This window comes from Dendrobates tinctorius, unplaced genomic scaffold (genome assembly GCF_039654945.1).
Source record: "Dendrobates tinctorius isolate UK_male_01 unplaced genomic scaffold, ASM3965494v1 ptg000097l, whole genome shotgun sequence".
NCBI classification, from domain to species: Eukaryota; Metazoa; Chordata; class Amphibia; order Anura; family Dendrobatidae; genus Dendrobates; species Dendrobates tinctorius.
In genome coordinates, this window is record NW_027361765.1 from 27,220,362 (window position 1) to 27,240,509 (window position 20,148).

Consider the following 20,148-nt stretch of genomic DNA (forward strand, 5'->3'; position numbering starts at 1 on the left):
TCCCTCACCATCTTCCAAAACTTTGCACTCCTTGTGAAAGTACCCTGCACCTCATGGCGACTGCGATGGGAGGGTCTGAGAAAACTCTTCCAGAACGTTGCCAGCTTTCCCCTGCCTCTGCTGGATTGCAGTTGTGTCTCTATCGCCTGTACTCCTTGGTTGTTCAATGAACTGTGACATCTGCCGCCAGCGTTTTCAGATGGGAATTTTTTTATAATTCCACAACAAAGGCCTTCTGGTACTGCACCATTTTAGTACACCCGTATTAGGGTTGCGGATCGCACCAAATATAAAATATAAGGAAGTGCGATTGCAACCCAGGGACCACCGTGCAGAGATGGAAAACTGCTGCTTAGTAATGGCTGAGGACTAACTAAACACCGGCGGGTTAACCGCTGGCCCGGTGTGAACAGGAGCTAATTCTGTTACCTCACAGAGCTGCTGGAACACGTGCCAGAGCCTGTTTATCCTCACAGGACTCAGCAGGGGAGCGCTAGTACAAAGACACAGGAGTCTGCCCCAAAGACACAGGGTTAGAGTCCTTCTAGCCCTACTAGCATTCAGCACCGTGACTGCGATGCCTGGACAGATGCCTATAGAAAGCAAATAAGATGCGCACGGCGCCACTCTAACTGATGCTGCTGTACCAGCGGTACTGACATGCAGTGTGCTGAATAGCGCCCCCAGGCGCTAATGTGTGAGAGGAGCAGGGGGCACTAGGCAGTACCAGTTCTTGGTGCTGACTCTAACCCCTAAACCCTACCAACATTCGTATCAATTATAATGAGTCATTCACCAGTCTCAGACATCCATCATCATACACACAACTTCAGCAATAAGTCTCTATATTAGCACATGGCCAGGAGGCCATGCAAACCTTTTATAGTTGCAGCCTTCCGGGACCTTCCTGATGGTCCAATCCGAGCTGCAACAGGACCTGAGCATGTGACCCCTGACCTCCATTGAGAGGACGACCCGCAGGCATGCTCAGTAGCCCGAAAGAAGGACTTAGTCCCAGGAGCTGCTTGCTGCTGACCAGTGCAGGCTGCTATAGCTGACCGTGAGATGACAACAGCAACTGAACCGACAGTACTGGCCTGATCAAGACGCCGGGAACGACGTCTTTGCTGAGCAGCCGCTTCTGCGGCCGGGACTGAATGGGAGACCGCAGAAAGCAAGGCTCGGGATTCCTCCTGTGCAGAGGCAGGAACCCGACGCTTAACAACCTATATGCCTCTGGACGAAGAGATTGAAAGCTCTCCTTGTAGCGTGGGTCTAGAAGTGTCACCAACAAGCAATGACTGTCAGCTAAAATTTTGACAATATGAGGGTCACGGGAAAGGCAGTGCAACATAAAGTCAGCCATGTGTGGCAGACTGCTAACAGGCAAGACTTCTGTGTCCTCACCAAGAGGACGACTGACCATGCTCTCCTCCTACTACTTCTCCTCGTCCCTGACTTCAGGCCATCCACACTAAACAGACGATATGACAGTTGTGCTTGTAGTACCGTCTATAGCACATGAAAGTAGCTCCTGTTCTTCCTCTTCCTCATTGTCAACCAATCCACGTTGGGATGACATAAGGCCGGACTGTGTGTAATCACCCTGTATGCTTCCTTTCTCCATCTCATCGTGCTCAGAGAGCGTTTCAGAAGACAGAGAAGCGGGATGGTGATGCTAGTTATGGCGTCATCGTCGCTCATCATCTTGGTGGACTCCTCAAAGTTTTGTAGGATGGTACATAGGTCTGACATCCATGTCCACTCCTGAGGTCTTATGTGTGGATTCTGAACTGAATACCGACAGCCTTGTTGATGCTGGTAGCCAACAACTGCCCTCTTCTGCTCACAAATCCTTTCCAACATCTGTAGTGTTGAGTTCAAACGCATGGGCACATCACACTAGTCAGTGAGCCGGAAGCTGTAAACACTGCTGAAGCACAGCAAGGGAGTTGGAAGCAGGAGCTGACTAAAATGGGCACACAGATGTTGTACTTTGACAAGCAGATCCAGCAGCTCCAGGTAGGTTTTGAGAAACCGTTGAACAACGAGGTTAAGCACATGGGACAGGCATGGTATCTGTATGAGGCTACCTTGCCTCAGAGCCGCCACCAGGTTCCAGCCATTGTCACACACAACCATGCCTGGCTATAGGTTCAGCAGTGTCAGCCACAGATCTGCCTGCTCTTTCAGAGCTGTCCACAACTCTTCAGCATTGTGCGGTTTGTCACCTAAGCATATTAGCTTCAGTACAGCCTGTTGATGCTTGGCGGAGGCAGTGCCACAGTGCTTCCAGCTTGTGACTGATGTGGTCATTTCGGAGATGGAAACTGAAGAGGAGGAGGAGGAGGTGCAGGAGCTGTAGACTGTGGAGGCAACCCTGATTGACATAGGGCCCGCAATCCTCGGCGTCAGAAGGGTGTGTTCCATCCCCTGGTCCATCAGGGTCCCGGCTTCCACTATGTTAACACAGTGTGACGTCAGCGAGATGTAGCATCCCTGCCCACAAGCACTTGTCCACGTGTCCGTGGTTAGGTGGACTTTCCCAGTAACAGCATTGTTCAGGGAACGGGTAATGTTGAGGTACATGTGTTGTGTAATGCTGGGACGGCATACCGGGAGAAATAGTGGCAGTTGGGGACTGAGTACCATGGGACGGCCGCCGCCATCAGGTTGCGGAAAGCTTCCGTCTCCACATTTCGACCACAAGCAGATGAAAAATGTGTGAATTTAGTACTGTGGGGCGTTGGCTGCATATTTATGCTTGTGTTCCAATGACTGGGGTATAGAAAACTGAAGGCTGCGTTGGGACAAGGATGTGGACGTGCTTGATGATGGTGGTAGTTGAGTGTGGGCAATGACTGGTGCAGGACAGGAGGTATCGTCGCATGCACCGTGGACAGGGGATTGGCTTGCACGCACAACAGTGGAAGAAGCAGTGTTTTCACACACAGACACTGTTCCTGGAGCCTGGGGTTTGGCCCACAGAGTTGGGTGCTTTGCTGCCATGTGCCTGATCATGCTGGTGGTGGTCAGGCTGTTAGTTTTGCTACCCCTGCTGATGTGGGCATGGCAGGTGGTGCAAATGGCCTGTTTGGGGTTATTGGCAGAGTCTTTAAAAAACAAACAGATTCGGGAAGACCTAACAGTTGTACTGCCAACTTCCGACGTGTTGGTGTTACGAGGAACGGTTGACGGTCTTCTGTCTCCAGCCACCACACTGCTTCTTCTAGCCTGTTGGGGTGTTATGCCTCCCTCCCCCTTTGTGCTGCTGTCCTCGCTCTGCATGTCCTCCTGCCAGGTTGGGTCAGTTACTATATCATCCACCACCTCAGCTTCCACTTCCGCACCCTGGTCCTCCTCCTTACTTGCTGGCAATTGTGTCTCATCATCGTCCACCTTTTGTGACATGTTCCCACTGTTGCTTTCATGTGACCTTGGCTGCTCAAATATTTGGGCATCGCTACATGCGATCTCATCTTGCCCAGCTTCAACTGGATCGGACAAGAGGCCCGAATCTATAAATGGAAAAGTTAACAGCTCTTCGGAGTGTCCAAGTGTGGAATCAGTTGTCTCCGGGCACTTGGCATGGTGGGAGGAAGGAGGATCACGGTGTGGAATATGCAGTCCAGACTCACAGCTACTCAGACTTGACCATGTGGAAGACAGGGTGGTGGTGGTGGTGGCAAACTGACTGGAAGCATTATCCGCTAACCAACCAACAACCGTTTCACACTGCTCTGGTTTCAATAGGGATGTCCTGCTGCAAGCCCCTAGTAATTAGGTCACGAAGGTCGAGCAAGAAGATGTGGGTGTTTGTTGTGGCACAATTTCAGCTTGCCCGCTGCCTCGACATCTGCATGCACCATCACTATCACGTCCACTTTCCCGTCCTTTGCCACGTGCCTTGCCCATTTTAAATGGACTACAATATTTTCCACATTCACTGCAAATGGCTGAATTGGGAGCGAACTTGTATGTGATCCGTGTGCGGGAAAACCACACTTTAAAATAAATGGACTGTAGGTAAAAAGTTATTTTTTGTTATCAAAATGGTGTCAATAACTAGCATAAGACACAGCAAGTACAGTGGAATGGAGGCCTGAAATGCCAAAATTTGCAGCCCACAGATAGATCAGGCGTCTGACAGAGATACCAGACTGTTCAATATGTGGCCTGTATTTATTTATTTTTTACCCCAAAATGGTGTATAGACCTAGGGTAACAGACAGCAAATACAGTAGAATGGAGGCCTCTCCCTGCCTACCTAGCACTGCAATTTATATACCCCATAATTAGTCCTTAGAAGGACTGTTGGTTTAGTTGGATATGTGGATTCAACAATGGTTTACCCACACTTACTAATAAAAGCACAAATCTCTCCCTATCTCAGCAGCAACTCTCCCTACACTGTCTGATTCTGGAGGTGACTGGGCCAAGCAGGGCGGCGCCAGGTCTGATATAGACCTAATGATGCTGTGCGGCCAGCCAATCACTGTAATACCACAACAAAGATGGCTGTGGCATTACAGTGCGTGGCAGACAAACCCTGCAAGATGATCGGCGCTTTAAAGAGCGCCAAACATGCAGGGCGGGGACCCGAGCTCCCGCCGAATAATCCCAGAAATGCTCGGTGCTCGCTGAGTGCCGCAAGTCCAGTGATACTCAGTTGAGTACCGAGTAGTGGCGAACATGCTCGCTCATCACTATCTGTAATTCAAAAGTACTGTAGTGTATTGCATCTTAAAAGCATCCTAAATAAAATATATATATACATATATACTGTGTATATATATATATATATATATATATATATAGTATATATACAGTACAGACCAAAAGTTTGGACACACCTTCTCATTCAAAGAGTTTTCTTTATTTTCATGACTATGAAAATTGTAGATTCACTCTGAAGGCATCAAAACTATGAATTAACACATGTGGAATTATATAATTAACAAAAAAGTGTTAAACAACTGAAAATATGTCTTATATTCTAGGTTCTTCAAAGTAGCCACCTTTTGCTTTGATTACTGCTTTGCACACTCTTGGCATTCTCTTGATGAGCTTCAAGAGGTTGTCACCGGAAATGGTTTTCACTTCACAGATGTGCCCTGTCAGGTTTAATAAGAGGGATTTTGTTATGATGAGTCACCGAAGGAGGAAAAAACAAAATACCAGCTAAGTCCAGAAAAAACAGAGAGGTTGGCAGCTATCGGATTGCAGACCCCTGAACCTATCCACAACTAGCAGTAGCCGTGGGGGGTTCCTACGGTGCCCTAGACCCCTCGATCACAGCCGGAGAGCTACATAGCCTAAAGACAGAAAGGGGGGAAAACTGAATTGCCCCAGAGCAGACCCCAAAGCAATAGGCAGCCCCCAACAAATAATGACGGTGAAGCAAGATGAAAACACTAACACAGATAGAAAGATAGGTTGAGCAAATGATGGGGCCCAAGCTAACTACATAGGACAGGATAGGAAAGCTGCTGTCTGACATCCGCAAAAACCCTATCAAAATGAGCCAACCGACTGATAGGAAAAGCAGGCCCTGAAGTCGCTAGGCTTCAAAAGACTATATCAGCACTCAGGTATATTCTGAAGACAGAACAAAAGATCAACAGATCAGAGACAAAAATGGAATTCAGCTCACCCCCAGCCGGGGATGGCAGAACTCCCAAAAAACAAGGCAAAACAAAAACAAAACTGAAGAGTACAAAGCAGAGCAGAAAAACTTAGCTTTGAGACGCAGGAATCAGACTGGTCTCCAAGAATCCAGCAGGAAAATCACCAGCCAGGAAGAAGGGCATCGGCAGCCTTATATTCAGTCCTCAATTCCAGCCACCCAGTTATCATCTAGCTGCCCAGGTGTTTGGTAATCAGTCTCACTACCTTCCTTCACCAGAGGAGGGAGTTCATCAGACCTCAATGGTGAAGGGAAAAATGAACTCACAACAGGATTTCTTGCCTTATAAATGGGGTTGGGACCATCAGTTGTGTTGTGCAGAAGTCTGGTGGATACACAGCTGATATTCCTACTGAATAGACTGTTAGAATTTGTATTATCTCACGAAAAAAGCAGCTATGTAAAGAAAAACAAGTAGCCATCATTACTTTAAGAAATGAAGGTCAGTCAGTCCAAAAGATTGGGAAAACTTTGAAAGTGTCCACAAGTGCAGTGGCAAAAACCATCAAGTGCTACAAAGAAACTGGCTCACATGAGGACCGCCCCAGGAAAGGAAGACCAAGAGACACCTCTGCTGCAGAGGATAAGTTCATCCGAGTCACCAGCTTCAGAAATCGCACGTTAACAGCAGCTCAGATTAGAGAGCAGGTCAATGCCACACAGAGTTCTAACAGCAGACACATCTCTACAACAACTGTCAAGAGGAGACTTTGTGCAGCAAGCCTTCATGGTAAAATAGCTGCTAAGAAACCACAGCTAAGGACAGGCAACAAGCAGAAGAGACTTGTTTGGGCTAAAGAACACGAGGAATGGACATTAGACCAGTGGAAATCTGTGCTTTGGTCTGATGAGTCCAAATTTGAGATCTTTGGTTCCAATGACCGTGTCTTTGTGCGACGCAGAAAAGGTGAACGGATGGACTCTACATGTCTGGTTCCCACCGTGAAGCTTGGAGGAGGAGGTGTGATGGTGTGGGGGTGCTTTGCACACCTTTGAACCAGCATGGCTACCACAGCATCTTGCAGCGGCATGCTATTCCATCCGGTTTGCGTTTAGTTGGACCATCATTTATTTTTCAACAGGACAATGACCCCAAACACACCTCAAGGCTGTGTAAGGGCTATTTGACCAAGAAGGAGAGTGATGGGGTGCTACAACAGATGACCTGGCCTCCACAGTCACCAGATCTGAACCCAATCGAGATGGTTTGGGGTGAGCTGGACCGCAGAGTGAAGGCAAAAGGGCCAACAAGTGCTAAGCATCTCTGGGAACTCCTTCAAGACTGTTGGAAGACCATTTCCGGTGACTACCTCTTGAAGCTCATCAAGAGAATGCCAAGAGTGTGCAAAGCAGTAATCAAAGCAAAAGGTAGCTACTTTGAAGAACCTAGAATATAAGACATATTTTCAGTTGTTTCACGCTTTTTTGTTAATTGTATAATTCCACATGTGTTAATTCATAGTTTTGATGCCTTCAGAGTGAATCTACAAATAAAGAAAACTCTTTGAATGAGAAGGTGTGTCCAAACTTTTGGTCTGTTCTATATATATATATATATATATATATATATATATATATGTGTGAATAAGTGGAGTGGATGAGTTTAACATAGTACTAACATGGCAGAGCTTGGCAGAGTACTAATATGGCAGACACCCTGCAAACTCACTCCATAGAACTGTGCCTGACATGTGACACACATGAATATCATATGTTGGGAAGGGGTTAAAAAGCACAAGAATTGTTTGGAAGTGCAGAAAACATGTCCATTATGTTTATAAAAATAAAGCACTTACTAGATAGTCCCATTAGCAAAAATACTTTAATCACCCTAGCAAAGACGCAATCACATAAAAGCTGTAATGTGTCCTCACATCCTCACATGGAGCTGCCTCTCCCTCTCCTTTGTATCAGCACATCACTGGTCCTGAGATCGTCCACTTTTCTCTCCAGCTCCAATTTAATCCCTCTCCTACTGTGACTACTCTGTCTAATAGGCTATCTGTCCCTGATTTCAGAATACATTGTAAGGCTGGAGTCACACTTAACATATAAAAATACTGTCCGTTTTCTACGGACGAGAATCGCAGAAATGTTCCCTGATCAGTGATCCATATGTCATCCGTGTGCAATGTGAGGATGCAATTTTCTCGCATCTAAACATCCGTGTGACAGCTGTATGACATCCGTATGGTGTTTTTTTCTTGCAACCTTGCAAAATGGACATTTAACGGTTTTTAGGCATGAAAAAAATTTAAATCATAATCAACAACCCTATTTATTGCCTCTACAACAGGTGGGAGCCTCCAATCTTTGCATTTTCAGGCCGTGCTTGTGTTGGGGTATTTCTGCTTTGTGTCAAACATGACAGACAGGCTTACTTTCAACACAACTGAGCGGGTGCTTTACAACTGGGTTTAGTCCTGACGTTTTGGGGAGCCATACCCAGTGATTGTGGAACCGAGGAGGCAGAGACAAATGTGGGTACATCGGCTTTTGAGGCAACGCCTCACTAAAGGCCATATCCACCGTCTCTATGCATCTCTGCTGACCCATCCTGACCAGTTCTTCCAATATTGTCAGATGAGCCTTGCCACCTTTGATATTTTGTTGGAGATAGTGCACCCTGGGATCACCGTTAACAACACCAGGATGCGCAAGTGTATTTCTGCCGAGGAGCTCCTTATCCTTACATTACGGTTTGTATTCCTCCTCTATTTTTGCAATCCCAAAGCCATTGCATGTATTTTAATGTTATGGAATGGCTTGTTAGGTACAGACTATAACTTTGCTGAATGTGAAAATGGTTTGTTATGTTGAATGCTATCTTATTTTTTTTTTCCCCATTTACTTTTAGCTTCCCTACAACTGGCCTTTCCTATGCGGCAATGCATCATGAATTTTTAGTAGGAAAATCAAAAATCTCAAGGCATAGTCTGGTCTACATGTTCGGAAATATGGTCACGACTTCATCAAGTGGTTATGCCTGAGCCAATAATGGAAGACTGGTTGCGGATAGCCCGTGGTTTTGAGGAGGCGTGCAAGTTTTCAAAGTGTATTGGAGCCCTGGATGGGAAGCACATCCGTGTGCGTAAGCCGCCAAACTCAGGGTCCCAATATTATAATTATAAACAATATTTTCTGTAGTGTTGTTGGCCCTGGTCGACAGTCACTACAGGTTTATAATTGTAGATATTGGGGCCTATGGAAGAACTGGAGACTCCAGAGTCTTCAATTCTTTCATTATGGGTCGGCGGCTACACAATAATCAGTTGGACCTACCACCCCCACGTCACCTAACTGGGTCTACTATGGATGCTGTGCCATATGTTTTGGTTTCTGATGAGGCCTTTCAATTAACACGTCATGTCATGAGGCCCTATCCCCGCTGGATTACCGGCAGCGTCGGACTGGAACACCTTGGGCCCACCAGAGAAAATTATTCTTGGGGCCCACTATGCAGCTACATAGAGATAAACACAAGACCACCAATTGTGTGGTAAAACACACTAATATCAGGGTATAATATAAGGTAGTGCAAATCTTAATTATGTAGCAGGAGTTGGGGTAGCCTCCCTCATAGAATATAATGCAGCCATCTCATAGAATATAATGCAGCCATCTCATAGAGATAGAGATAGAGAGATATAAAAACAACAAACCACAATACTCACCTCTCCTCCTCGCTCCCACGCTGATTCCGGCAGCCGGCCTCAGTGTCAAGAGGGGGCACTTTGCCAGACACACGGGGTGCGCGATGTAGTGACGTCATCGCGCACTGGCTGTGAGTCAGGAGCAGAGGGGACTGAGGGCGGCGCCGGCCCTGATGCAGAGCGGCTTACTGGGCTGGGGGCGGGGCCTCTGGGGGTGGAGACTGTGAAATGATATTCACTGCTTCGCAGTGAATATTCATTTCTCTTTAGCAGCGGGGACAGGGGATCCTGCCTCCTGTCACCCACTGCTGCTCCACTGGCAGGGACCCCCATAGCAGCTGCATGGTGTGCGACACACCATTGGCTGGGTGCCCCTGGAGCAGCGGGGGCACTAGGCAACTGCTGGCCCTGTATGACAGCAGGTGCCAGCGCCCACCAGATGCCAGGGCCCACTGGAGAATCCTCCGGTTCTCCGGTGGGCCAGTCCGACGCTGATTAACGGCGCAGAATTTTTAACTTATGCCTATCACGCGCAAGACGACTGGTTGAGTGTGCCTTTGACATTCTTTGTGCCAAATGGCGTGTCCTGTAGTCAGCCATTCAGCTTAGTGAATCCAATGAAAATGAGGTGATTAAAGTGTGTGGGATCCTTCATAACTTTACAAGAATACATGATTGCTCATCTGAAGGTGATAAAGTTGTGTTTTCAAATGTTGTGAGGCCTATTACACATGTGATACCTCTCTGTGGTCAGTCCTCTGGATTAAAAGTGCCGGATGTTTTTACTAATTATTTTGTTGCACCAGAGTGAGCTACTCCATGGCAACACAATGCTATTTCTATGTTGTAATTTTGAATTATGCAGTGTAAGTAAACTAATTTTTTGGTTTCAAGTGTGTGTAGTTTTTCCCTTATAATGTTGCAAATGTATAAATGCAAAGATTAACCATTTAGTCAGAACATTACACATTAGTCAATTTGTCCAAACTGTTTTTACTCAAAAAGTAGACTTAGTCATAAGACAACACAATATTAGCAGCATATTGTTTCTTTTCCCAATACAAATGGGACGACTAACAATAAAAAAAAACTTGGCAGAAAAAAACAATAAAGTTGAGTTTAACACCCCCCAAAAAACATAATAAACATAAATGATAAGTTATGGTACGTTGGGGGTGGTGTTGGCGGAAGGGCAGCTTGCCCTGTTTGCTGTGTCGGAGGCGCAACTTGAACCTCACTCGGGGGATTAACATAGATATGATGCCCCCGGATGGTGGATCTGGGCAGGATCCTGTGGTGGAGGCAAAAAATATGAGGTTTGGTACTGGAGAAGATACTCCTGGGGATTGGAGTATCCACGTGGTTCATACCCCCCAATTTGGCCATGTCGATCATACCCATGTTGGGATCAGCCTCCAACAGAGAATCTGATCAAGTGGCCATATTGGGCAGGTGCATTATAGCCTGTGTAGGCCAATATAGTGTTTGGGTGGATGTGGCTGTGGTGTTGGCACATGGGGAGGAAGTGACTCAGATACTTATTGAGCCTGCAATTGAGAAATTCCTGGCATTTGAAGCTGGTTTCTGGTTGAGAGTTGCCAGCGTTCCAAATATTAAAAACTGGGTTGGGGGTCATTGGGGGTGTGCAGTCATCAATTAGTATTTGAATTGCTCCACGGGCACGCAGCCTGACCTCCCGGGTATATGCTTCCTCACCATCATCGTGTGCTGCCCTGGCCAAATAATTTAAGACACCAATATCCACGTGCCTCCTGGTGCTAGAGGCTGTTAAGCCTCTCCTGCGTCGACCACGGCATGGGATGACAGCACCTGGGGTGAGGTCTCCAGAGGCACGGTAGGGCTGCTTCTGTTTCCCTGGTCCTCCTTTGGATGTTCCACCTGTTGCTCTGATGCCAGTACTGGTGGTGGTGGTTGTGTGAGGATGCAGCCGAAAGGTGCAGATGATGGGTCAGCCACCTCTTCACCTTCCCTGATTGGATCTATAGTAGCCTCTGAGTCAGAGGCTGTCTCCCTCTCAGTTAGGTTGGACTGAGTACTGTTTTAATGGAATGTAAAAAAAAAATTAAATGTGAATCTAAAATTATCATGTTTAAAATGTGGTGTGATGCATGCACTTATGGTCCAGAACGGGAGCCAGAAAAGAAAGCATGTCAAAGTAAATATACTTTCTTTTTGTCGGTTCTGCATCTCCGCTCCTGGCACGCTGCTGTCGTTCACGCCGGTACTGGTCCATCATGCTGCGCCAGCGTCTCTTGACATCATTCACTGCAAACAAACATACACATAAATATTTAAAGTTTAAAATCTGCTTGGGAAATCTAAAAAGTACTTTACACTATAATGTGGCATGATAAATATTAAGTTTAAACTCAGTAATGTGCCAAATATTGGTACAATCAAAGCAGATATACCGTATATACTCGCATATAAGTCAAGATTTTCAGCCCATTTTTTTGGGCTGAAAGTCCCCCTCTCGGCTTATACGTCCTCTGTCAGTGACGTTCAGGTCAGAGGGCGCGATGACGTGGTTAGTGCGCGTCGCGCCCTCTGCTGCCTGAATATCACTGACAGAGGACGCTGCATACAGCAGCGAGCAGCTTTGGAACGGGGACAGGTGAACATCTCAGGTGCCGGGTTCTGAGCCAGCCGCGACACTGGCACCTGCCCCCTGTGATGGAGAGGTGAGTATGTCATTTTTTTTTATTTCCAGCAGCAGCTTCAGCATATGGGGCATATTCTATGGAGCATCTTATGGTGGCCTATTCTATGGAGCATCTTATGGGGGCATAATCTATGGAGCATCTTATGGGGGCATAATCTATTGACCATCTTATGGAGGTCTATTCTATGGAGCATCTTATGGGGGCGTATTCTATGGAGCATCTTATGGGGGCCTATTCTATGAAGCATCTTATGGGGGCCTAATCTATGGAGCATCTTATGGGGGCATATTCTATTGACCATCTTATAGGGGTCTATTCTATGGAGCATCTTATGGGGGCGTATTCTATGGAGCATCTTATGGGGGCCTATTCTATGGAGCATCTTATGGGGGCCTAATCTATGGAGCATCTTATGGGGGCATAATCTATTGACCATCTTATGGGGGTCTATTCTATGGAGCATCTTATGGGGGCGTATTCTATGGAGCATCTTATGGGGGCCTATTCTATGGAGCATCTTATGGGGGCATAATCTATGGAGCATTTTATGGGGGCATAATCTATGGAGCATCTTATGGGGGCATAATCTATGGAGCATCTTATGGGGGCGTATTCTATGGAGCATCTTATGGGGGCATATTCTATGGAGCATCTTATGGGGGCATATTCTATGGAGCGCCTTATGGGGGCCTATTCTATGGAGCACCTTATGGGGGCCTATTCTATGGAGCATCTTATGGGGCCATAACCTTTATGGAGCAGCATATGGGGCATATTCTATGGAGCATCTTATGGGGCCATTATTAACCTTTGTGCAGCATTATATGGGGCGAATTTTGTATGGAGCATCTTATAGGGCCCATCATGAACTGTATGGAGCATTATATGAGGCTTCTGACTCAATATGGATATTCAAAAACATTTAAACTACTGATGTCTCAATTAATTTTACTTTTATTAGTTTCTATTTTTATTTTTGAAATTTACCAGTAGCTGCTGCATTTTCCACCCTAACCTTATACGCGAGTCAATTAGTTTTCCCAGTATTTTGTGGCAAAATTAGGGGGGTCGACTTATACTCGGGTCACCTTATACACGAGTATATATGGTAATTAGGTAGTGGCCTGATGTTAACAGGTGTTACATAGCTCAATAATATACAGGGATTGTACTTACTAATTTGCTACTGGGCCTCACAATGCTTGTCTTCAAATTCAGGAAACATCTGGCCACATATCCTCCTCAATGCTGCCTCCTTTCTTGTCCAGTTGGCATAATGGGCGCCCCTCTGATCCCATAGTTCTGGCCTCTCTTGGACCAGAACTATGAGCATCTCCACGTTTATGTATGTGGACATGATGTGGACTTCATGGAGGCGTTCTTCCTGTTTTTTGTAGTGCTTGCCAAGCTAATTAGCATGCCCTACCTTCCGGATAATGGCTACTTCAATTTCCTGCCAACTGAAGAATTCTTGCATATTTCTCGCAAGTCACACGCATGGTCCGTGTGTAATTCATTTTTTTCTCGCACCCATAGACTTGCATTGGCAAGTTTTGGGCGTAATACGGTGCAAATCGCAGCATGCTGGGGGCGTGGCTATGTAGCACTGAAGTGAGGACGTGCTTCTGAGAGCTCCTGCCATCCTGAAGAATATCTGGCCAGCGGACCCTTACCCCTGCTGACATTTGCCCATCCTCTGGCTCCTCTGGACTTGTGGGCGCTCCTGGACCCCCGTGGGAGAGCGGGGCTGGATTTCTGAGTGCCTGCGGCTCCGAGGATTCGGGCGGCCAGTGGGGCCTGCACAGGGCGGCGGCCATCTTGGAGGCGCGCGCTCTGCCTGTGAGAGACGCGGTGTCGGGCTCCTTCTCTGCAGCGCTGGAGGAGCAGCAGGACGGTGAGCAGACATTCTGACTGATTGAGGGGAGCAGGCGGTGTGTGCCTGGGAAGATTGGGCCCTGCGATCCCCTCTCTATTATATTGCCTGTCCTGCTGGCGCCATCATTATAGGGACTTGGATCCCTCTCTGGCTGTTGTCCCTGTGGGGTCCTGGGGGTCTCTCCCTAGGCTATAGGAGCCCTTGTCTGCCCTCTGGAGCTGGGCACTGCCTCCCTGTGTGACGCTTCGGGTCTGTGCTGCTCCTGAGACCCTGCAGCCACCATCTGATCATTATACCCCGTCTGTAACTCTGACTGAAGAGGCTTTAGAGTGCATTGCTTCTGCTACCCGGCTGTGCCCTATTGTGCTAAAATGAGTTGTTCTAAGGGGTCTGGAACAGTGGCTGAAAGGCTAAAGGAATATGCCAGATAAGACCATTCTGAGGGCTCAAAGATCTAATAAAAATAATCCCTCACAAGCTCAACGTAAGAGCCGCCCCTCTGAGGGTGGGGAGGAGAGCGAGCAGGAGGAATTAACCCTTAAGCAGGCATCTGAACAACTCATGCAGGCCATCTCCTTAACCAGGACGTCTCTGTCTGGGAAGATAGAGGACGTGTACACCGAGGTGGGACTCCTCCGACAAGATATGCAAGCCATGAAGGGCCGTATTATGGGGGTGGAGATGCGGGTATCCCAGGTAGAAGACACCATCTCACCCATGGAAGCTAAACTAACGAAAGTGGCAGGCTCCATGAACGCATGAAGGCAAAAAGCAGATGACCTGGAGAATAGAATGCGTCGGAATAACATCAGAATTATTGGCCTGCTGGAGCGATCGGAAGGACAACACCTGGAGCAATTCCTAGAAGATTGGCTTAAAACCACTTTGGGCAACGAATTCTCCTCAATCTTTGCGGTGGAAAGGGCTCACACAGTCCCTACTAGGCCTCTTCCTCCGGGAGCCCCACCTAGACCCTAACTGGCGCGCATCCTCAACTGCAGGGATAGAGACGTGGTTCTACGTCTGGCGAGACAAAAGAGTCCTATCAAGTTCAACAATGCCACGATCTTGATTTTCCCAGATTTCTCTATGGAACTCCAGAAACAACAGGTGCAGTTTATGGAGGTCAAAAGACATCTACGGGAGAGGAATGTTGTGTACTTGATGATTTACCCGGCCCTGCTCCGGGTAGTCTACGGGGGTTCTACTTTGTTTTTTACAGACTCGGCAGAGGAGTGGCTGCGATCCCATGGAGGGTCTGCTGAAAGAGAATCCTAATGCATCTATTGCTAGTTGGTATTTTTCTATTAATTGGCTGATTGGAGCTTTACTCGAAGGCGTCCAGGTTACCAACAATACCGGACACTGGGCTCAGTGATGGTATCCCCTTGTTTGTTTTGTGATGGGAGTACAGGACTCGGCTAACGCTGAAGCTCATCAAGAGAATGCCAAGTGTGTGCAAAGCAGTAATCAAAGCAAAAAGTGGCTACTTTGAAGAACCTAGAATATAAGACATTTTCAGTTGTTTCACACTTTTTTGTTAATTATATAATTTCACATGTGTTAATTCATAGTTTTGATGCCTTCAGAGTCAATCTACAATTTTCATAGTCATGAAAATAAAGAAAACTATTTGAATGAGAAGGTGTGTCCAAACTTTTGGTCTGTACTGTATATATACAGCATAATATACAGGAACACTGTCAAGAGTGTAGTGGAAGGGTAGGGTACAGATAGGTTACAATTACCTTGATATGTAGCAGGTGACCACAGGGAGGCGCTGATGGATCACAGATCCTGCCAGTAGAAAAAACTAAGCTCAAAATGAGGAGCTGCCTCTTATCTCCTAGGCTGCTCCCTCCCACACTCTGCGCCCACCCCTGGGCTGGCCTGCCTCCCTCCTCCCGTATCTGGGAGTATTGTTTTCCAGGCCAGAAACATGAATGCCCATAGCTTTCTGCCCGAAGCTCTAAATAAGCCGGCACCAGCGCCACTGGTTTCTGTTGGATTTTATCTGTGCATAAAGACTAAGTATGGCTACTGTATTTAATTCCTGGTAGCTATGCTTTGTAATTCAATAACGCAGAGTGGTAGGGGTGACTGGATGTTATGGGCTTGTGTAGGAAGAAATGCAGATTCTGATAATGTGCTCGGCTAGGCTCAAAGATATTGCATTCTGTTATTTTCTAGATTCCATATCTCAGAGCCTTGCACTGGTTAGCCTGGGATCTGTTGTAAAACGATGTCAGCCTGAATGGACAAAGGAAGCCAGCTGGCTGTAGCTGCACAAGAGTTCACACCCTAGTGATAACTGCTGGGGACACAGAGCTTCAAAGGGCTTGTTCCTGGAGTTAATTAAAGGAAAACAGTGGATTGCTCTTTATGGACTGTGGCAACACAAGGGTGGGGGCACATTTCAGGAGTGGAGGGAGATCTCCTTCGTCCTTTACACCATGCAGTTGAATTTGTTTCCTATTAACCTCCATTGTAAAAATATGTATTTTTTATGGTATGCATTTTATTTGCAGGATCCCTTAGTATCATGTATATTAAACTACAGTTTTCACTTCAGTAAGGAAGGAAGATATGCTAAGACATACCAGATGTAATGTGCCATCATTTCTTTTCGTGTCATTTTTGTTTCCTAGAAATTTGCTCACACTGATGTCACAACCCATGAATATTGCAAACAGTGATGTCACCCAATACAGGTATTATAAACACAAAGTAATAGGATAACACAAATCACATCATAGTGAAAAGCACATATTAATGTCATAGTATAAGGAAAACAATTTTCTAAAAGAAAATCACAACACAATTTCATTGTTTCAAAAACAGAATGTAAAATGAACCATAGCTGTAGAAAAGACATGGATCTCACATCCAAAAATCATGATCTAATGTTGCTAAGCAAAAATTTACAAAACTGAACATGAGGTTCTTAGTTTAACATAGTCCACTACCACGTCACGGTGAACCCCTAAGTGTGTCCCTAGCCAAAAAGGTGCGCCAAGCACTGACCACTGCCGAGGAGACAGCACACAATCAGAGGGAGCGACCTGTTGAATTAAAAATGAAACCTGCGTTGTTATTAGTTGTTATGAACAAGCAATAGTTTTCCTTTTAGACCATTTCATAAGCCTTATTAAACTATAGTAAAGTAAAAGAATAATTGTCGCAACACTTTTGAGCTCCTTCCCTAATCAAGAAAGGCCACAAAACATTCCAGTAACACTCATTTTCAAGCTAATTTAATCTAACACCACTCACTTTTTGACCACTTTTGTGGAAGAGTTATGCAAAAAAAAGGAGATTTTAGGATATGTAATTATTCAATTACAATACAGTAATTCCTACAAAAAACTCAACCAGGTTTTTCTATAGTGTTCACTGTTAACTTCAATAAAATCATTATGGAACATAAGTTACCACCTCCCTGAAACAAATATTGCTTCTGGTTTCCCAAAGTTGTCTGATCTTTGCCAATTCTACTCTACTGCCCATTTATATTATAAGCTTGTGAAAATGTTAAAATAAGTATTCCCAAGAATGTGTAACATCATCACACACAGAAGAAAAGAACATTTAATGGTTTATGTCCTCAAGGGAAACGAGATAAATCTCTCTCTCAATCTCTCTCTATCTATATACACTATATATATAAAACTAAATGTATGTATGTATGTATATCACCAACCAGTCACGAAGCATCTTTCATTTCACCAGAGCTGTTCAAAAGAAGCTGAGCTGTGGTTGGTTGCTATGAGCAACGGTTTTCCTTGCAACCAATCACTAAGCATCTCTGATTTCACCAAAGCTGGTTAAAAGAAGCTGAGCTGTGATTGGTTGCTATGAGCAACAGTTTTCCCACTTGACAACACCTCAGCAGACACTGACATGGTGGGAGAAATCTAGCATCCCCGGGAACATAAGCTCCCAGCCATTGTCTGCCCCCCAAACAGAAGCACAGAGTACATGACAGAAATTAATCCCCCCCTCCCGTGCCCATATATACATCACACAGCCTCCATCCCATAGGCACATCTTCCCTCTTAAAGGGATCGCTGGTATGGAAGTCAGGGCAAATCCATCCAACGGTTTTGACCCCAGACCTCTCTTAAAGGGATCCCCGGTATGGAAGTTAAGACCGTTCCACTCAGCTCTGTGGTTCTGACCCCAGGGTATCTTAAAGGGATCATTGGTATGCAAGTTAGGGCAAATCCACTCAGCATTTTGGTACTGACCCCAGGCCTTTCTTAAAGGGATCTCCGGTATGGAAGTCAGGGCAAATCCATCCAGTGCTTTGGTTCTGACACCATGTCTCTCTTAAAGGGATCCCCGGTAAGGAAGTCAGGGCAACTGCCTTCAAATGCTCTGGTACTGACCCCAGGCTCTCTTAAAGGGATCTCCTGTACTGAAGTTAGGGCAAATCCCTCAGCGCACTGATTCTGACCCCAGGGTTCTACTAAAGGGATCATTGGAATGCAAGTCAGGGCAAATCCATCCAGCGCACCTGTGTAATATGTCCCTTACCAATCACCTAGAGCCCTTGACTATTTAGTTTCGCCACACCCACTGACCTTTGCCTGTGCAATGTCTAAACTCAGTTAGCTCCTTGCTGCTGAGCTAGCCAGGCCCTGTCCTATGTCTTGCCTTCTCTGAAGGCTCTTACTGCGTATTCCTGTGTCTTGGTACCTTGCCCAGTACTTCTCTGTCCACCTGCCAGGAGGCAGAATATCCTTGCCCTTGAGTCTTGTTCCCAGTGCCTTGTCTGTTCTTTGTCCGCCTGCCAGGAGGCAGAATATCCCGGTCCTTGTGTCTTTGTCCCTGTGTCTCTGTCTGAACTCAGTCTTACCTCTGTCTGTCAGTCTCCTTGTCCGTGGCTTCCTTCCCTGCTGTGTCTTTCCTTGTGTCCTCTCTGTCTGTGCGTCTGCACCCTCGCAGCTCTGCCTGCACGGCTCCCTAGCCGCTCTGCCTGCACGGCTCCCTAGCTGCTCTGCCTGCACGGCTCTCTAGCCGCTCTGCCTGCACGGCTCCCTAGCCGCTCTGCCTACTCCACACTCCAGCCTATATCCGTACCTGCACCTCCTGTGTGAACAGGTCCAAATCCTGTTCCAACATACACCACTCCTTCCTGCCTACACCTGCTGTGTCCTTTAGTGTCCCTTCTCATACCACGACCGCCTGTCCTGTGTCTCCAAGCCGTGCCCGCCTGTCCTGTGTCTCCAAGCTGTGCCCGCCTGTCCTGTGTCTCCAAGCCGTGCCCGCCTGTCCTGTGTCTCCAAGCCGTGCCCGCCTGTCCTGTGTCTCCAAGCCGTGCCCGCCTGTTCTGTGTCTCCAAGCCGTGCCCGCCTGTCCTGTGTCTCCATGCCGTGCCCGCTTGTCCTGTGTCTCCAAGCCGTGCCCGCCTGCCCTGTGTCTCCAAGCCATGCCCGCCTGTCCTGTGTCTCCAAGCCATGCCCGCTTGCCCTGTGTCTCAGCCTGCTTGTCACTCACACCTGTCCAGGTGTCCTGTTCCCGAGTGGGATCAGCAGCCACAGCCAGACACCACCCTGGAGTGGCACCCGGCAGCTACCTGCCGCACAAGCCTGACCTCACCATCAGAGGCTCCAGCGAAGACCGAGGTAGCTGCCGTAGTCACGCCCCTTCCAGGGTAGCCTGGTTTGTGGCACAGTGGGGCCACAACCCCCCGGCTCACGCCATTCAGCCAAGGCGTGAGCGTGACAGTTTGCACATGCCATGGTCCCCGCTGAGTCCCATGTCCTTCCGCTCACAGAGCGTCATGAACTTTTGTCCTGCCAGTATGAGCAATCAGAAGAATTTGTTCCACCCTGCGTGGTTCCAATTGTTGAGACTTCTGAACCACTCATAGTCTCCAAGGCCATCTATGAGCAGCTCCTGGCCTATGAATAGCACGACCCAGCAGACCCGCCTAGGTTCTATGGGGACCCCAAAGAGTGCCAAGGGTTCCTGAAAAAGTGCCTGCACTACATCCTGCAGAATGCAGCTTGTTTTCCCTCTGACCGGGTCAAGGTGGGATACATCATGTCCTACCTAGCTGGTGATGCCTTGATATGGATATGTCCCCTTTGGGAAGCAGGGGACCCTGTCGTCTTGAGCCTGGGGGCCTTCCTGGTGGCCTTTCGTAAAGTGTTTGACATGCCTCGTCCAGCTGCTCCTGAAAAGTCTTCCTCTCCAAGCTTCCAGAGACAAACCAGACAAGAGGAACCTGTGGGTGAAACGTCT